The sequence below is a fragment of the Geotrypetes seraphini genome, chromosome 1 (genome assembly GCF_902459505.1).
Source record: "Geotrypetes seraphini chromosome 1, aGeoSer1.1, whole genome shotgun sequence".
Lineage (NCBI taxonomy): Eukaryota > Metazoa > Chordata > Amphibia > Gymnophiona > Dermophiidae > Geotrypetes > Geotrypetes seraphini.
The window spans coordinates 103,952,591-103,971,016 of NC_047084.1; the positions used below are offsets into that span (position 1 = coordinate 103,952,591).

The following is an 18,426-nucleotide window of genomic DNA, read 5'->3' on the forward strand; positions in this document are numbered from 1 at the left end:
GTCCATATCTCCCAACGGTTTGGATCCTAGATAGATTTGATGTGGATTATGAATTTGTATATTTTTAAATAAAGCCATCTCCACAGAGTTTTTGTTTTCACTGGATTTGCATTTTCTGTGGAATTAAGGGTCAATCTCTTGCTTGTTTTCCATAAACAAAGTACAGCCATTTAAGTAAAGTCAATCCACCTGGTATTCAGTGCTAATTACATTACATTAGTGATTTCTATTCTGCCTTTACCTTGTGGTTCAAGGCGGATTACATAAGAATTGTTATGATATTAAGAAGTACATATTGTTAAGATATTAAGAAGTACTTAAGGAATAGTTTGAACATTTTCTAATTTGCTAAGGAGTAGTTGGTATTGCAGGAGGAGTTCGGAACATGTCTGGTTGTGTTATATTGGTTTTATGTATTTTTTGAAGAGTAGGGTTTTTGTTTCTTTTTTGAAGGTTTTGTTGTCTGTGGTCGAAGTCAGCAGATTGGTGAGTTGTCGGTCCAGTTTCGCTGCTCTGGTGGCCAGTAGGTTGTCATACATTTTTCTTCGTTTGACCTTTTTGGTTGGAGGGTGTGTGGGTTCTCCTGTGTCTGGTTGAGGTGGATTGAGTTAGTCAATTGTTCCAATAGGTAGGGCTGTCTCCGTTTATAGCTATGAATAGTAGGCAGTGGAATTTGAAGTGCACTCTGGCTTGTATTGGGAACCAGTGTGAGTCATGGTATGGCTCTGTGATGGGGCCGTATTTTTTCAACGAATATATAAGTCTTAGGGCTGAGTTTTGTCAATTAACCTGCCAGAAACAGTTTCTAGCTGGATAAATAGCTCTTAGCTTGAGATTGCCGCTGAATATTAGCACTTAGGCCCTTCTATAAATGGTGCCTTATGTTAGGCACCAGTAAGCGCCCTGGTGACTAACGTAAGTGGTATAAAAACATTAAAAAATAATTGAAATATTTGTTAAAAAAAATGTAGGTTTCTACCAGCACCTAGAAAAACTGTACCTTCATCACATCTTTGGAGATGCCTTAGAATGCCTAAGGTCAAATTAGGCGTGGGAAATGCCGGAAATGACCTTAGGTGTTCTAAGACACCTCCATAGACGCGATATTTATCAAAGGTAGGCGCCAAAAATGTAGGCCTTTAAAACCCTGGTCTACATTTCCAGTGCCTGCCTTTGATAAAATAGAACAGTACAAGGAAGAGGCAAGAAATGTCAAAACCAACCAACGGGTACATTTGTTCAAAGCATAAATTATAAAACGTCAACCGTCCTAGGTCTTGCAAAGAACATATGAAGTTTTAAAAGTGGAATCCTAGGAAAGTCCCAACCAGGATCCAGGTTTCGGCAACTAATGTTGCCTTCTTCAGTGGGCAATATATAAACTGATAAAGCACAAAAACACATGGAAAAGTAACCGTCTATATGTGACAGCAATTGTGACTAACCTAAAGCGCAGCGTACTTGCGCATGTGTTTTTAGGAAGTGAATAGTGTGCATCATAGAGTCACACTTGCTGTCAAGTATAAAATCTGTTTTGCTAAATGAGATGTAGCTAGGTCCTTGGGACCTGGGTTGGCCACTGTTGGAAACAGGATACTGGGCTTGAGGGACCTTGTGTCTGTCCCAGTATGGAAGCTCTTATGCTCTTATGTGAGCCAAGCATAGGGCAATCAAGCCATTGTGACATCACTGAAAAGGTTGGCTCTTAGACATTGGTGGACTGAGGCATTATGACATCACACTCTCAGCTCTGGAATGTTGCTACTGTTTGGGTTTCTGCCAGGTACTTGTGACCTGGGTTGTCCACTGTTGGAAACAGCATGCTGGGCTTGATGGACCTGCGGTCTGTCCCAGTATGGCAACTCGTATGTTCTTATATGAGCCAAGTATAGGACAATCAAGGCATTGTGACATCACTGATGAAGTTGGCTTTTAGGCATTGGTGGAATAAGGCATTATGACATCACAGTCTCAGCTCTGGAATGTTGCTACTCTTTGGGTTTCTGTCAGGTATTTGGGACCTGGGTTGCCCACTGTCTGGAATCAGGATACTGGGCTTGATGGACCTTCTGTCTGTCCCAGTCTGGCAATTTGTATATTCTTATGCAAGGTGCATTTGTCCTTTTGTATATGTGCATTCAAAAGGTGATTCAGTAGTGTAAGAAATAATTCTATAAAGTGGGCATTACCATTTACATGTCAGTTATGGTGATAGTCATGGGAGTGTCATAGATTTGATATGTAGCCTGTCGTGGCACAACCAAAGGGACAAAGAGAAGGGAGGGGGGAATCTTGGTTTCTTTGGACTGAAGGCTGAGAGAAAGTGCTGCCAAACTGCTCTCTTGAAGTTTTTATTAAGTTTGCCCCTTGACTTTTGTCAAGAAAACCCTGGCCTAAATGGCAGCGTACCTACGGATTTAGGGGGTAATTCTGTACATGACGTCTAAAAAGATAGGTGACTACCGTGTTTCCCCGAAAATAAGACAGTGTCTTATATGCATTTGGGACCCAAAAAAGGCACTAGGTCTTATTTTCGGGGTATGCAGATGATCAACTCTCCTTCCCTCTCCTTCACCCCAATTCTTCCTCTTTCCTTTCTCTCCCACACATGTGCAGCATCTTTCCTCCCATCCCCCTGTGCAGCAGAAGTTTGCCCAGCTTCTATCCATCCTTCCCATCCTCCCTCCCATCCCTTGTGCAGCAGAACCCTTGAAATCCCCCCCCCATGCAGCCGAACCCCTGCTGACCCTCCATCCTTCCCTCCCCACCGACTGCGAGCGAGCCCTGCCTTCAACCGAAGTAGCGTCAGGCCGGCAGCACTCTAAACAGTGAAATCCCCGACGGACAAGGCCAAGAAGCCTGTTTAGAGTGCTGCCGGCCCGACGCTGCTTTGGATGAAGGTAGAGCTCGCTCGCGGTCGGCCGGGAGGGAAGGATGTTGGGTCAGCAGGGGTTCAGCTGCACGGTGGGGGGGGGGGGGCAGGGGGCGGGTTGAAGAGTTGCCGGTGAATCCCAGGACTAGGGCTTATTTTCGGGGTATGTCTTATTTTTGGGGAAACACCTATCATGTGTCAATCACGCTTAGGCGTCTTTTACAGAATCGCACTTACTGGTGTCTAACTTAAAACTTGGGTGCCTGTAATGTAAGCCAAGGTTTTAAAGGCCTCCATTATAGGCACCTAAATACTTTAGAGAATCGCTCCTGGTGTTGCCTAAGTCCTTCTCTGCCTCTAAAAACACCTACTTTGGCATTAGGCAATTTGTTTTTTTTTCAATTGAGCTTGTTAAAACTCATAATTGAAGCCAATTTACTAATAAAGTTAGGTGGCTAACTTTAGGCATCTCACAGAATTTGCCTCTTAGGCCCAGGTTCTCCAACCGATATCGGCAGCCGCTTTAAAAGTGGCCGCCGATAGTGTGTCAATCATGTTTCGGCGCTGGTTCCAGAATCGCATCAATAGAGAGACAGGCATTGGAAATGTAGGCCAGGCTTTTCTGGGCCTACACCTCTAGCGCCTCTCTTTGCGGGAATAGTGCCTAGGTAGACGCTTTAGGCCGCCTAATGCCACTTCCTACGTTGGCCATGCCTACTTAGGCATTTGGCAACCTAAAGCACCTATGTAGATGTGATTCTGGTGCTGACTTTCTAGGTGCTAGTATACGCCTCAAATCTCAGTATGGTGTTTTTAATGGAGGTATGAACGCCTACCGGGTCTTAATACCTACTGGCATCTATGACTGCTTAGCCCGCCCCGAGATGTGATTCTATAAACAGCGCCTAGAGATTGATTGACAACTGCGCTGACTAGTGCCTAGGAGAGCTAGGTGCTGTCTACAGAATCAGGGCCTAAGGGCTCACGCAGTAATCCTTCGCTAATCATTTACTGCGCGGTAATGTAGCTGCACTAACTGATTAGAGTTTACATGCCCATTCTCCGTCCCAGACACACACCCTCAATCAAAAAAATAAAAAGAATATTTTGTAGCTTGCAGTTACAATGTATAGAAAAGGGTGACCCGTCAAATGAATGCAGGACAATTGCGCTCCGACAAGTGTGCGCACTGTTATGAGGGGGTGAGGGACCCCCCCACTACACTTTAAATATTCACTTGCTATCTAGTGTTAGGGTAAGGTTTATATCATGATTAGGGGAACCCTAATCATGATATAAACCTTACCCTAACACGAAGGCCCTGATTTGCTGATACTCCTCAGGCCCCGTCCCTTGGGAGGGGCCTGAGGTGCCTGAAGCCCCTCCCAAGGGACAGGACCTGAGGAGTCTGACCAAATCAGGGCCTTCCAGTTATGGGCCACAATTGTCCTGTGCGTATTTGTACCAGCGCAATGGTCCTGCGCGGATTTGTCGGTGTACCATAGAAAAGAGGTACAATGTGGCAATGTTCAGAACATGCGGAAGTCACAGTGAGGCACCCCACAGAAATCGTTTATTGCTCTAGTCTGGGAAGGGAAACGTGCGGTGATATGACAGCGGGCACGCAGGGGTCGAAATTAGTATCTAATAGCTTTGTCTTGTTGTTAATGTCCTTCTCTACTTTGTTAGTTGGCAGCTGAACACACACAAAGTTTGAGTTCTTAATGATTCAGAACAGCTACAAGATAATTTAATATATTTTGCAGGAGATATTTATAAAATATGTTGATATATTTCATATGAACACAGTTTTTCAAATGTTTGCTATTCACAGGGAGAGAGACAAATGATGATTTGGTTGAGTGATGTGTAATTGCCAGTGAAATGTTATGTTGACAAAAATAGTCACAGTTTGATGTCTTTCTCTGCTTGTCGTAATATTTTTTGGCAGTGCTTACAAGTAGATCTTCTATTCATAATTATCAAAAAGTGGCAAACAGTGCCCTAAATCAGAGGTTCCCAACCTGAGCTGCTTGCACGACCAGGGGGTGCAAGATGGAATTTCAAGGGGTGTGACAAAGAGAGGCTTGTGTCCCTTAGTGACGAGTCATCACGAGCCACAAGCCACGAGTCATCACTCAGCCAGCTGCCACTGTGCCTCGATATTACTTTTGTAGGGGGTGCGAACATTAATGAAACATTTCTTAGGGGCGTGAAGTATAGAAAATGTTGGGAACCACTGCTCTACAGTGAAAGATTAGAGAAACAGAGGAGATTGAGAGGGGACATGATCGAAACATTCAAGGTACTGAAGGGGATAGACTTAGTAGATAAGGACAGGTTGATCACCCTCTCCAAGGTAGGGAGAACGAGAGGGTACTCTCTCAAATTGAAAGGGGATAGATTCCGTACGAACTTAAGGAAGTTGTTCTTCACCCAGAGAGTGGTAGAAAACTGGAACGCTCTTCCGGAGGCTGTTATAGGGGGAAACACCCTCCAGGGATTCAAGACAAAGTAAATAAAGACAGGTTGTCAACCTCTCCAAGGTAGAGAGAACGAGAGGGCACTCTCTAAAGTTGAAAGGGGATAGATTCCGTACAAACGTAAGGAAGTTTTTCTTCACCCAGAGAGTGGTAGAAAACTGGAACACTCTTCCGGAGTCTGTCATAGGGGAAAACACCCTCCAGGGATATAAGACAAAGTTAGACAAGTTCCTGCTGAATTGGAACGTACGTAGGTAGGGCTAGTCTCAGTTAGGGCGCTGGTCTTTGAGCAGAGGGCCGCCGCATGAGCGGACTGCTGGGCACGATGGACCACTGGTCTGACCTAGCAGTGGCAATTCTTATGTTCTCTAAATGGAAAAAAAAGTAACGTTCTAACTAATTAACAATTGGGCACCAAGGCATTTGATGGAGAGCATTCTGCCATATGGACCGCAGCACATGTTGCATTCAGCGACTCACACTGACTAATGTATTCCAACAGTGAAACAATTGCAATTGACTGTGTCCACAATTAGTATGTTTTGGTGTATGGGCCCTTGGGAATGGAATTAGCTCCCAGGGTACATACAACAGCAAACAAATTTGTGTAGTTTTAAGAGAATGTTGAAGAAACATCTTTTCTGTAGGATGAATTACGGGGCCTAAACTGATGTATGTTGAGGGGAGGCGCTGGTAGCCTCTTTCTGATTTTTATGCGGTTTTATTTTATCGGAATGCTTTATGATGTTTGATGTTTTTGTAATGTATGTGATTTTGATTATGTTTGTACTTTATTGTGACCTGCCTTGGGAAAGGCAGGATATAAATAAATAAGCCACACTCAACTAATTTGGCATTGAGAGATAGGAGCCCTTTTAATTAAATTTAGCATGTGCTAAGTGCCATGTGACCCATCGGCATAGCATAGGATGTGCAACATTTTGCATGCACTAATGTCCATTATAACGCTCGAAGGTTTAGTAAAAGGGTCTCATAATTACTTGAGTTTCCAAATCTGAGTTCAAGGGGAGTTCCAAATATTAATCCCAAGTTATCTCCCCGTCCAAGTGGTCTACATTGTGCCTGTGGCAATAGACGATCAAGTCAAGTGGGGAGTGAGTGGTGCAGTGGTTAGAGGTGCAGCCTCATCACCCTGAGGTTGTGGGTTCAAATCCCATGCTACGCCTTATGACCCTGGGCAAGTCCCTTAATCTCCCATTGCTCCAAGTATGTTAGATAGAGTGTGAGCCCACCAGGACAGATAGGGAAGAATGCTCTAATACCTTAATGTAAACCATTTAGGCTATAAGTGGTATTTAAATTCTAAAATAAAGTGATTTACCCAAGGTTATAAGGAAAGTCATTGAAAGAAGCAGGATTGGGACCCTGGATTCTCTGAATGAAAGATAAACTGGGATCCTGAGCACATTTACACCTGGATCGCTCATCTCAAGCTCTTTCCAAAACAAAAGGACATTGTCAAAATTTATGTGTGCCTTGGAGGAGGCACAAAAGCAATGGGGATATTTTTTCAACTATAAGGAGTCAATCTTCAAAAGAGAGCAAAAGAGAGCTATGCAGATAAGTGCTTCTCTGTTGGAATATCAGAGGTAGTATCCAGATTGAGAGACTCTGAATATGTTTACAGGCCACCTGTGCTCCTGGATTCTATAAATTTGCATGCCCAGCTTCACAATTAGGGTGGAAAGTTATGTGCAAAAGTCACAGAATAAGATCAGTCGCTCACATAAATTGATTTAATAATGGACTAATAATTGGCGTTAGCATGCAATAATGGGCTGAAATTGACCTTAAGTGGTGATAATTGGCACCAGTTGACGGTTAAGGGCGCAACAGCCCTCAGTCAGTATTCTGTGCAAATTCATGCAAATTCTACTCCTCAACACCCTATGCAACACCCATGCAAATTCTACTCAACACCCTATCAGAACATTCCTGGTCAAATTAGCGACATCCACTCTAGTTCGGCATTTCACCCCCCTGGTTCTACCGTACCTAAAGAATAGAGCCATCGCTGTTCTTTCACGTTTCATCTTTTTTCAATATTACCACCCTCCCTCCCCTTGCATGCAAATTCGACTGCATGCACTTACAAGGGGGTGTGGTCACGGGAGGGGCATGGGTGAGTCAAGAGCTTGCTAGCAGTTATGCAGGTATGTTATTGAATCCTAGCATTGATGCACCTAATTGCCTGCATATAGGCCTTTGATATGGCATGAGTGCCCATGCCTAGTTGGGCACATATACGTAAACTTGCGCTAGTATTCTATAACAGGAAATGCACGAACGGTTGGCATTAGGGACTGATTCTCCAAAGGAAACCAATCGGGTGTTAATCATGCATTGGCATCCTTTAGAGAATCGTGTCTTTTTTTTTTTTTTTCTAATAAACACCTTAAATGTAGGTCAGCATTTTACAGGCCTACTTTTAAGACACCTGTCTCATGCCTACGGAGACACATAAGGCTGCTTATGGGCGACCAAGGCCATTTCCGGTGGAAACCACACCCACGTCGGCCTTGGGCATCGGTAAGCATGCCTATAAAAATTTCTAAGCGGTGTGCATAATACTCAGAGAGTGGTGGATACATGGAACGCGCTTCCAGAGGCTGTGATAGGCAGGAGCACGTTGCAGGGCTTCAAAGAAGGTTTAGATAGATTCCTAGAGGACAAAGGGATTGAGGGGTACAGATAAGAGTAGAGTTAGGTACAGGGATAGGCGAGAGAGGCAAGTGTAGGAATAACCAGGGACCACTGATCAGGCAATGGGCCTGGTGGGCCGCCGCGGGAGCAGGCCGCTGGGCGAGATGGATCTCTGGTCTGCCTCAGCGGAGGCAACTTCTTATGTTCTTAAGGACAAACTTGAACAACAAACAAACGGAAACAAGGGGAAAAAGGGGGCAGAACTACAATGGTTTTAAGAAAAGGTAACAATGAGGGGAAAACTAATAGGGGCACGGCAGGAGCAACAACTCATTTGCAGAGTCGATAAGAATTGACGATTAAGCGTTCTAATGTTTGGATAAGCCGAGTCTAATGGTTTTAAGTTTCAAATGCATCCTTATAAAGAAAGGTTTTCAAGGAAGTCTTGAATCTATCTAATATAGTTTCTTCTCTAAGATAAGCCGGGAATGAGTTCCATAATAGAGAATGACACGGTGACAGAATTCATCACCGTTCCCGTCCCCGCGGATAACCGCGGGAAACCATCTTCATGTCATTCTTTAAGGAGAGAGGGAAGAATCAGAGTATGAATGGCCACAACCACTGACCCGCAAGCTTTGCTTTGAAGAATGCTGGTGTAGAAGGACCGAGGTTGAAATAGACACTAGAAAAGGCCATGGGATTATTTCCCACGGTTATCCGCGGGGACGGTGATGAATTTTGCCACCGTGTCATTCTCTATTCCATAACTGGGGTGCTACTAATCAAAAAGATCTCATTACATTTGATGCTGATGATTTTTAAAGAGGATACTGAAAGGAGATTTTGGTCACTCAAACGTAAGGCTCTGGGGGCGGGGGGGGAGGGGAGGGGGAGGTATTGATAGTCTGTCTAAAAAGATAGGAAGGTTTGTCTGACGAATCTTGAATGATAGAAGGGCAATTTTATAAGAGAAGCAGTGAGGAGTTGGCAGGAAATGGGCATTTTTCAGGAGCGACGTTACATGATCATATTTCTATGGGTTTCGGTGCATTTATCGACTTCAGTGCTTTTATCGACTCCCCTTCCCCTCTTTACCCTCAAGTCCAAGTTTGTATTTGTAAATTGTCTTTTAATGCTCACTCTTCCTCCACTTATAATTATAATTTTTTTTTTTCAACCTATAATTTTTTTTAGCATTGTAAACCGGCTGGATGCACGTCGATGGTCGGTATATTAAAATTAATAAAACTTGAAACATTTGCCATGGGAGAATCTCTACCATGGCTTTGTAAAATGGGACACACAAAAAAGCACAGAGAAGGCGACCAATGGTGCTCAATATCTTTATTGAAGTCAAGACTCGACATGTACGTGTTTTGGCCGCAAAGGCCTGCCTCGGGAGTCTGACCCACAATGCCATGTTATATGTCGCTGTGGTTCTCTCTTGTTAATATGGTGTTTGCAAACGATTTAAGCTGACAAAATAAACGAAGAATACACATGTCCGCTGGACCCAGCAGTCTGACAGAATCTCCAAACTTCTACAAGGGGCCCATGGACATTATTGTATTTGATCAGGATGGAAGAGTGTTGTTGACTTCTGCTCTTCCTGTGAACATTTTAGTGGATTGCTTTGTGCACGGCATAACTTATTCCGCATTTGATAATGTACAGAATCTTTAGACAGCATTAAAAAAAGAGGGAAATGAGAAGAATTCTCAGCAACATAGATAACAAGAGTGACTGGTATAGCATGCAAAGACCTGGGTGATGCATGCAGTGGCATAATAAAGTCAGGTGTAGGAGGATATGACTATTGGGGATACTCTCGATGAAGTCCTGCAGCTGGACCTCTTATGTGGCCCAGGGAAGAGTGACACGGGGACAAATTTGCCCCCGGCCCCCGCAGAATCTCAATGGCCCCATACCATTCCTGAAAGCTCCAACCGCCTTAACCACACAAGCCTAGAGCACTTGTGATTTTAAAGTGTTTAAGGCTTGCTCAGATTTAGGACAGTTTGTACTTTAAGGAGAAACCACTCTGAGATGATACTAGCTAACTGTATTTTACATGAGCTTTCACCTCCAGCTTAACTGTAATTGTTTGTCGGTTCCCTGACGAAGGACCAAAACGTGGCACGTCGGAACCTGCTACTGCTTTAAAGCTAAGTTTAAATGATTTGCTTTTCAACTCTATATTTGCATAAGCAGCTAAGCATAGCTATTGCAGCTAACACATAACAGTTAAGGAGAATATCTTACTGGAAAAAATTAACACTGCAATGATTGGTTGGTGAGGCGGAACATATTGCCTTCATGTCTCTGAGCAGAGTTCTATTAGTTAAGAATTGACACTTGTGGAATCATTTTTGAAAAATATTATTTATGAACATTTCTCATGCAGTGACTTTTTTGTATACAACCAGATTTAGGACGGAGCTTGCAGGAATGGGGCAGGGACAGGAAAAGAACTCATCAGGATGGGATGGGAAAGTGAGTTCTATGGGAAAGGGGAAAAATTTGTCTCCTTGTCATTCTCGTATAGAAAATTGAATAAATAAACAGCGCGAAAAGTTTCAGCCTCTGATAACCAGGGCTGGTATTGTGATGTCATAATGCCTCATTACACCAATGCCTAAGAGCCAACCTTCATCAGTGATGTCACAATGGCTTGATTGTCCTATACTTAGCTCACTTCTGCTACATTTTGATTTCTAGAGCAGTGCAGTGGTAGAGAATGACACGGGGACAAATTTGTCCCCGGCCCCGCGGGATCTCAATGTTCTCATCCCATTTTTCCCCGTACCCGCAGGATCTCTCTATCCCCTTCCCGTCCCTGCGAGCTCTTTGGGCCCCTCTTAAAATCCCGTCCCATTCTGTTAACCTGTACTGATGTGTTTAATGCGAGTATGAGCTATCAGCATATAATGTGATGCAAAGGTTGATTAATGGATGGGGTGTGCACAGAAAAGGTCTGCATGGCCAGGCGAGGGGAGTCAGTCCAGTGCCATAATGGACAGGACCAGCTGGTGTGCAACGAAGGAGAAAATGAATGGTAAAAACGAGGAAAGGTAGTTTGGAAAGTCTCCACACATGCTAACCTTCCACCTCAGAAGCTTTTTTTCATATTTTGCATCTCTCTAGACAGCCGCAGGTGTTGAGCTGGACCCTGAAAAGGCATTTTCTATTCATACGCCGTTCCTGCCAGTCTGTGTAAGAGTTTCACAGCACATTTAAATGAGGCAGAGCTGAGGCCCAAATGCTGACAATTATTTTGGACACTGCTCTCCCTCCTGGAGTTTGTACTTTGCGCTTCCAGAGGTGCGGCAAGCCGGGCGACGGCCCAGGGCGACACATCTCGAGCGACGCCAGGAGAGAAGTGCGCTGCCCCCTCTGCAACGAGGGCCCGACCCTCCCAGAGCCAGCGGCTGCCCGAGCCACGTCACCGTGTGTGGGTTCAACCGCAGATCAGTGAATCGTACAGCTGCTCAACTTAAAGTCGAGGCAATGCAGGAAAAGCAGCTGGAGATAGGTGCCCGGGGGGCTAGGGGGATAGGGAGAGAGAGTGAGGATTTCCAGGACCCTGGACAGCAAACTCCAGCTTTGAGAGTGCCCACCTACCCAAGACAACAGTGGATGGAGGACCCCCCTGTGCGGGATGCTGTGTAGCCCAGTGGCATTTCTGGATGTAACAATTTGCATTTTTGAAACTGAATAATGAGCCTCATGCATATTTCAGTGAGGCAGATGAAGCACAGAGAGCGGTCTACCAAAAAAAAAAAAAACCCCTCTGATTCTAGCTGTATTTTATCTCCGGTCTGTTTCCGTTTGGGCTGCCAGTGAGGATAATGTATCAAATATTTGCATGACCCACAGTGCTTTCTCCGCAGTCCAAAAATCACAACTCTAAATGCAGCCGATGTACACAACGTCCACTACACTTTCAATGTGAAATGGCCAAAAAGTCATTCAGATAAAACCCAAAACCTCTTGACTGCAGAAGCCCTCACGCCCTTTGCTGCAGCAATCCCTAATTAGCTCTCTTCCCAAAACCTGGCTTAAGAACATCCATAATTTAAACGGAGCCCAGCTGTGTCCACTCACAACAGTGGAGCTGATTCCAGTGCTCCTGGATAAAGAATCAAACTGTTTCTGTTGGGCGAAATGAATTTGAAACAACAGTTTTAACTAAGCCAAACAGAAGTGTTGCGTTAAACCATTTAAAAGTACAAACCATCCAGAAACTAGCAAAACGTCAATGTGCTTGAATATCCCTCAAGTCCATCACTGTACATTGGAAAGAGTTGGCACTACCAGGGCACTTGACCTGAAAAATTCATTCCTCCAAAATCAGTAGCTGTGTTAAGGAAACCGCTGAGGAAAGTCACTGCTAATACCCTGTTTCCTTGAAAATAAGACGTATCCCAAAAATAAGCCCTAGCATGATTTCTAAAGATGTTCCTAATATAAGCCCTACTACAAAATTAAGCCTAGTTAAGATCAACCCCCGAACCCCCCCCCCACAAATGTCCCCAACACTCCTTGGCTCCATCCCTGCCTGATTCACCCCCCAAAAAAATCAGACTCGATTCAGCAACCCACACCCCAGTAAAACCTGTCATACCTCCGTTCCAAGGCTTCCTAAAGCAGCAGTGGTGGGAGCGCTCTGAACGGGCTGCTTCATGGCCTTCCCCGCTGGAGCCTTCCCTCTGCTGCATCACTGAGTGCTGCCGCCCCTGCTCTTTTCAAGGGAGAAGAAGGCCAGTTTCTTCAATCTCTCACTGTACAGCAACTCCTCCAGCCCCTTATCCGTTTTAGTCGCTCTTCTCTGGACCCTTTTGAGTAGTACCGTGTCCTTCTTCATGTATGGCGACCAGTGCTTGGCGCAGTACTCCAGGTAAGGGCGCACCATGACCTGGTACAGCGGCATGATAACCTTCTCCGATCTGTTCGTGATCCCCTTCTATATCATTCCTAGCATTCTGTTCGCCCTTTTCGCTGCCGCCTCGCATTGCGTGGACAGCTTCATGGACTTGTCGATCAGAACTCCCAAGTCTCTTTCCTGGGAGGACTCTCCAAGTACCGCCCCGGACATCCTGTATTCGTGCATGAGATTTTTGTTACCGACATGCATCACTTTACACTTATCCACGTTGAACCTCATTTGCCATGTCGATGCCCATTTCTCAGCTTGATTATGTCACGTTGCAGATCTTCGCAATCCCCTTGTGTCTTCACTACTCTGAATAACTTTGTATCGTCCACAAATTTAATCACCTCACTCCTGCCCGCTACACCTCTGGACCACCAGGGATTCTAACAGCAGAGGAGGTATGATGAACAGGGCAGGGAGGGGGACAGGTTGGAGAACTTGGGAGGGAGAGAGGGAAGGGGGCTGTGTGAAGTGCCTGGCAGGGAGAGGGCTGGGTGCAGAGCCTGACAGGGGAGGGCACTTGAATTTTAAGCTGCTTGACTTATATTCGAGTCAACCGATTTTCTTCTTTTGGGGGGGAAATGGGGGTCTCGACTTATATTCGGATTGACTTATATTCGAGTATATACAGTAGTTACTCAATAATGCTGCTTGTAATAAGGAAAATATATATATATATATACAGTATATCTATCTATCTATATACTGTGATCTAAAGGTGGAATGAAATTAATAGCAAGAAGGAGTAAGATATGTGGCCACAAAATCGAGAACATTCTCGATTGCTGGAATGTCTCTGGAACATGTTGTCGGGACAATTAAGATTATGTACTGACTGCCTGAATTTCAAGAAATTTTTAAAGACCAAGCTGTTTGTTGATGCCTGCGTGTAGAGACAATACAGCTTAGGACATGTTTGATCTTTATGAAATAACTACTTCCTGCATTGGTTACTGAAGTCTGCAAGTTGACAGCTTTATAATCGTTAATGTTGTGAATAGACTGTATGGAGGGAGTGAATGAAGTTTGTCAGTTTTCTCTTGGGAATGAGTAGAAGACTGTTAGTTTTAAGTTATTGAAATGTAATTAAAAATGAAAATGTAATTATGAATGGAAAACGGTCAGAGTATAGACGGTATATAAGAACATAAGAAGAGCCATATTGGGTTAGACCAACAGTCCATCAAGCCCAGGAGCCTGTTCTCACGATGGCCAATCAAGGTCACTAGTACTTGGCCAAAACCCAAGGAGTAGCAACATTCCATTCCGAATCCTAAAGAATAGCAAGATTCCAGAATCCCAAAGAGTAACAAAAGATTTCGGAACCCCAAACAGTAGCAACATTCCATTCAGAATCCTAAAGAATAGCAAGACTCCGGAATCCCAAAGAGTAACAAAAGATTCCAGAACCCCAAACAGTAGCAACATTCCATTCAGAATCCTAAAGAATAGCAAGATTCCAGAATCCCAAAGAGTAACAAAAGATTTCGGAACCCCAAACAGTAGCAACATTCCATTCAGAATCCTAAAGAATAGCAAGACTCCAGAATCCCAAAGAGTAACAAAAGATTCCAGAACCCCAAACAGTAGCAACATTCCATTCAGAATCCTAAAGAATAGCAAGATTCCAGAATCCCAAAGAGTAACAAAAGATTTCGGAACCCCAAACAGTAGCAACATTCCATTCAGAATCCTAAAGAATAGCAAGACTCCAGAATCCCAAAGAGTAACAAAAGATTCCAGAACCCCAAACAGTAGCAACATTCCATTCAGAATCCAGAATCCAGAATCCCAAAGAGTAACAAAATATTTCGGAACCCCAAACAGTAGCAACATTCCATTCAGAATCCTAAAGAATAGCAAGACTCCGGAATCCCAAAGAGTAACAAAAGATTCCAGAACCCCAAACAGTAGCAACATTCCATTCAGAATCCTAAAGAATAGCAAGACTCCAGAATCCCAAAGAGTAACAAAAGATTTCAGAACCCCAAACAGTAGCAACATTCCATTCAGAATCCTAAAGAATAGCAAGACTCCGGAATCCCAAAGAGTAACAAAAGATTCCAGAACCCCAAACAGTAGCAACATTCCATTCAGAATCCTAAAGAATAACAAGACTCCGGAATCCCAAAGAGTAACAAAAGATTCCGGAACCCCCAAATAGTAGCAACATTCCATTCAGAATCCTAAAGAATAGCAAGATTCCGGAATCACAGAGAGTAACAAAAGATTCCAGAACCCCAAAGAGTAGCAACATTCCATTCTACCAATACAGTGCAAGCAGTGGCGTCCCCCATGTTTTTCTCAATAATAGACTATGGAATTTTTCTCAGGGAAATTGTCCAAACCTTTCTTAAAACCAGCTACGCTATCTGCTCTTACCGCAACCTCTGGCAACACGTTCTAGAGTTTAACTATTCTCTGAGTGAAAAAAAAAATCCTCCTATTTGTTTTAAAAGTATTTCCCTGCAACTTCATCGAGTGTCCCCTATTCTTTGTAATTTTCCTCAAATGTGTTGACTCTTACTGCTTCAGTAATTCGTCTTCTGCATCAGCTGGCCAAACTGCCCTGAAACGTATCTGCACAAGTTCACAAAGGCTAAACGCAATACAGAGCAAATTCCACTTATTTCCAGAGACTGCATTTCTCAGTGCAAAGTGAAATCTTCAGCTGCAAAGCACAATTGACTTGAAAAAAAAATTTATGATCCTCCAAAAGGGATGGTGGGTAAAACAGTCAAACATGTGTGAGGAATACAATGTCAAAAAGGAGAAAGGGAAAAAAGAGTCTGAAACATCCCAAGACGGTAACAAAAAATCAATCCATAATGACTTTCTGGGAGCTGGCCAGTGAGCTGCTGAATTAGAACATGCTAATTGAGGTGAAAACCGGGCTCGGCAGCTCCAAAGGTGCCCAGAGAATTACTGGGTACAGATAATCACCAGAATTGCCCTGATTGATCGCTGAAGAAAAGTGCCCTGAAAAATTATCCTTCAAGAGCAGAGGAACACACAGGATCGAGAGATCGGGAAGCGTAACTCGCACGCAGTAGGCGACGGGTAATCAGCAGGGGAAATTGAGAGTGGAAAAGTTAGAGACACATTTAAAGAAGTGGAAAATGACTCTTTTAAAAAGCATTCTGAGTGGATTTGGGGAAAAAAAAGCTAGACTAGGGTGGTGATGTCAGGGTACAGGAAGTTATATCGAATGTATACAAGACAAGCAGGGCTTTATTATGGCTGTGATTTCACATGTACACTTCTCCCTCCGTACTCGCTGTCCGTATTCGCTGTGATAGAGGATTAGCAGACCTGCAAATACAGAAAAACCGCAAATAACTTTTTCACATGTTATTCGCTGTTATCTATTAAAAAAACCATCGTGAATATGGTGAAACCACGAATAACATGGTGAGAATCGGCGATTTTCTCCGTAAATGCTTGGAATTGGCGATTTCTCTATGCAAGCTGATGTAATTGGGAGGGAGGAGCCAGCAAGCTATAAACCATGAATCTTCGAAACCGCGATTGCTGAAACCGCGAATATGGAGGGAGAAGTGCATAGCTCATGACCCTGCCGTGCAAGACAAGTCGGCAAGATTTAGCAAAGAGCAAGGATGCAGGCGTGAAAGATTGCAGGGCATGGAATTAGGGGTATGGAGTGGTCATGCAGTGGGCGTGGCTAGGGTGAGATGCGCCTGGAGTGGTTCATAGACAACCCCGTGAAAGACAAAGGCGCGCGCCGACAACTGAGCGCAAGACGGAGGTGCGCGCCAAAGAAAATTACAGTTTTTAGGGGATCCGACGGGGAGTTTTGTTGGGGAGCCCCCCCCAGTTTACTTAATAGAGATCGCGCCGGCGTTATGGGGGGGTTTGGGGGGTTGTAACCGTCCACATTTTACTGTAAACTTCACTTTTTCCCTAAAAACAGGGAAAAAGTGAAGTTTTCAGTAAAATGTGGGGGGTTACAACCTCCCAAACCCCCCACAACGTGGCATGATCTCTATTAAGTAAAGTGGGTGGGGTTCCCCCCCACGCCCCCCCGTAATTTTGTGCAGCGCACACCCCCGTGCTGCGCTCAATTGTCTGGGCACACCTTTGTCCCGGCGCGCTTTTGACCTGACACCGCCTGGAGTAGTGGTGCCCCATCCCCACCCTCTTATCTACCCCCTGCTCCTTCCCAACCCCCTGCCATGCGTGCCCCTTCCCCCTTTAAGTTTCCTGGTGCAAGCAGCATCACCGACTTGATGCCCATGTTGGCATCGGCTCAACCTATGATGTTACTAGGCGCAGGACCCAGAAGTGACGTCAGAAGGAGAGCCGACGGCGTGAGCAGCAAGTTGGAGTTTCTGCGCGCGCAGGTGAAGAGCTAGAGATGCGAAAGGGGGGCGGAATTGAAGGAGTGCATGTGGTGGGGGGAGACGTGGGAAAGAGCAAAGAGGCATAGAGGAGGAGGGATGGTGGCGCCCCCACCAAGACAGCATCTGGGGTGGACCAACACCCCCCACCCTGCCCCCGTATACTACACCACTGGTGTCATGTGCTAGAGGGCTGAAAACAGCAGATATTCAGACTGGGACCCGGTTAACATTTTGCCATCCTAACTTTATGCTGGTTTTAAGAAAGGTTTGGACAAGTTCCTGGAGAAAAAGTCCATGAGAAAGACATGGGGGGAGCCACTGCTTGCCCTGGATCAGTAGCATGGAATGTTGCTCTCATTGGGGTTCCGGAATCTTGCTATTCTTTAGGATTCTGAATGGAATGTTGCTACTCTTTGGGATTCCAGAATCTTTTGTTACTCTTTAGGATTCCAGAATCTTGCTATTCTTTAGGATTCTGAATGGAATGTTGCTACTCTTTGGGATTCCGGAATCTTTTGTTACTCTTTAGGATTCCAGAATCTTGCTATTCTTTAGGATTCTGAATGGAATGTTGCTACTCTTTGGGATTCCAGAATCTTTTGTTACTCTTTAGGATTCCAGAATCTTGCTATTCTTTAGGATTCTGAATGGAATGTTGCTACTCTTTGGGATTCCGGAATCTTTTGTTACTCTTTAGGATTCCAGAATCTTGCTATTCTTTAGGATTCTGAATGGAATGTTGCTACTTTTTGGGTTTTAGCCAGGTACTAGTGACCTGGATTAGCCACCATGAGAACGGGCTTGATGGACCATTAGTCTGACCCAGTAAGGCTATTCTTATGTTCTAATGTTCTTATGCAGTAACTTAGCTGCTTAGCGGACTGAAAATTGCTGATAACTGGCTAAGTAGGCATTCCACCCCATCCAATGTCTCATACGGATACATAAAAGTGGCCCAAATAAAAAAGCCCCTCACTCTGAACCTAGTTGAGATCATGTCCCGAAACTTTGGTTATCCTCTCCTTAAAAAAAAAAAAAAATTAATCAGTTTCTGAGATGCTTGAGTGGGGGAGCTCCGGACCACTTGACATGGAATTACCCATTTATAGA

The 18,426-nt window shown here is 44.4% G+C and overlaps 1 protein-coding gene across 4 annotated transcripts in view; it reads left to right on the forward strand.

Annotated features, from left to right (window-relative positions):
- Nucleotides 1–18,426, forward strand: part of CELF4 (CUGBP Elav-like family member 4) — a 2,081,001-nt gene that overhangs the window by 1,677,537 nt on the left and 385,038 nt on the right. The gene's annotated exons all lie outside the window — the stretch shown is intronic.